This window comes from Meriones unguiculatus, chromosome 18 (genome assembly GCF_030254825.1).
Source record: "Meriones unguiculatus strain TT.TT164.6M chromosome 18, Bangor_MerUng_6.1, whole genome shotgun sequence".
Taxonomy (NCBI): domain Eukaryota; kingdom Metazoa; phylum Chordata; class Mammalia; order Rodentia; family Muridae; genus Meriones; species Meriones unguiculatus.
In genome coordinates, this window is record NC_083365.1 from 19,646,769 (window position 1) to 19,648,822 (window position 2,054).

Genomic DNA, 2,054 nt, shown 5'->3' on the forward strand with positions numbered 1-2,054 from the left:
CTCCCAGACTGAGGAATTATTTTCTGGATGACACACCTCAATTCTATGACATCCAAGTCCTGTTTGAATATCACCATCACCTAAACTGAAATACTCCAACTGATTTTTAAAAGTCCCACGCAACAAAACAACCCTTGCTGGATAACACTCAATGCAGTAACATAAGAAACATAAAACAAAACAAAACAAAACAAAAAAACAAGGCAACATTACCCCTGAGAAAATTACTGATCCTACAGTAATGGTCCAAGTGAGAGTGAGTTAGCTGAAATCTTAGACAGAGAACTCAAAACAATCAGCAGAAGTGTGTTAGAAGAAAACAAACTTCCGTTCAAGAACACAAATTGCCTGACTAAAGATGGCAACACAAGATACAGGGAAGGATTTTTAACAAACAGGAATGCCGAGGAAAAACAAATCTGAAATGCTGGAAATGAAAAACACAATTCAAATGGAAAATGGTGGAATAACTCAACAATAGAATAGGTCAAGGAGACAGCAGAATCTGAGCTTAAAAACAAGATGGGGGAACTAGAACTCTCCAATAAGGGCAGAGACACAGTAATCAGAGGGTATGCGGAGGAACTTCAACATACACAGCTCTGTAAAAAGACCAAATGCATGGATTCTGGACAGACTAGGACAGGAATCTCATTCTATATGAACAGAACACTCTTTAAAAAGCATCATAGTAGAAAAACCTCCCAGAGTGAATGAAAGTGGTGCCGATTCAGACACCAGTGACATTTCAAACACCAAACACACAAGAACATAACTTTCCCTCCTCATATCACAATTAAAATACTCAATATACAGAAGAAAGTATATCGAGACCAGCAAGAGAGACACACCAAGTCACGTACAGAGGCAGGATAACAGCAGACTTGCAGTAAGGCTGTAAAGATAAACAGGCTTCACAAGCCCTCAATCAAACCAACCGAAAGAGAGGAAAGACCCAAATTAATAAAGCTGGAGATGGGAAGGCAGTCATTACAGCACATACACATGAGATTCAGAAAACCATTAGATCAAGCCGGGGAGACGGCTCAGTGGGTAAAAGTGCTTGGGCACAACCCTGATGACTAGAAGTTCATCCCTGGCATACACGAAAAGATGAAAAGAAAGAATTGATTCCACAAAGTTTTCCTTTCCTCCCTCTCCCCCCCACCACATGCAATAATAAAAACAACAATAACAACATTTAATATTAAAAAGAAAAATATTGATCGAAAGTCGGCGCGGCTGCGGACCGGCGGACCGAGGAGCGCTGTGGTCCGTTCCTGCCGGACGCACCGGGTCTGTTGAAGACGGCGGCGTTCCTGGACGCCGAGCGTCTTAGACAATGATCGAAGATGAACTGGCAGCCTTCGATAAAAGCATAAATGAGTTTGGGGATAAGTTCAGAAAACCGCCTGAGTGACAGAGTCAGGTGCTGGGGCTGAGAGATGCCTTCAGGGACTCCCTTAGGGCCCTTTCAGAAAAAGCTCTCTCTGAAATTAAAAGAAGAAGAAAGAATGATTGAGATGTTTCTGGAATATAAAAATCAACTTCGTAGGCAGAATAAGCTCACTCAAGAAAAGAAAGATAACCTGTTAAAGGTGATTGCTGAAGTAAAAGACAAAAATCAAGAATTGGAAGTGCTGACAGCCAACATCCAAGATCTCAAGGAAGAATATTCCAAGAAAAAGGAAACCATTTCCACTGCTAACAAAGCTAATGAAGAGAGATTGAAACGGCTGCAGAAATCAGCAGACATATACAGAGATCGCCTTGGAACAGAAATCAGAAAAATTCACGGTGATAAATTACAGTTTCTATTCACTAGTATTGATCCTAAGAATCCTGAGAGCCCATATATGTTTTCCCTGAGCCTAAACAGGGAATATGAAGCTAGGGAATATGAAGTGTCCGACTGTTCACCTCATCTTAAGTGCCTCGCCGAATTTCAGGAGAAGGTCAGGAAGACCAACAATTTTTCTGCGTTTCTTGCCAATGTGCGGAAAGCTTTCATAGCTATGGTCTATAATTGATGCAGAAATAGTAGGAATTCTCAT

The 2,054-nt window shown here is 41.1% G+C and overlaps 1 pseudogene; it reads left to right on the forward strand.

Annotated features, from left to right (window-relative positions):
• The first annotated feature begins 1,342 nt into the window (after positions 1–1,342).
• Positions 1,343–2,054, forward strand: LOC110553248 (kinetochore protein Spc25-like; annotated as a pseudogene).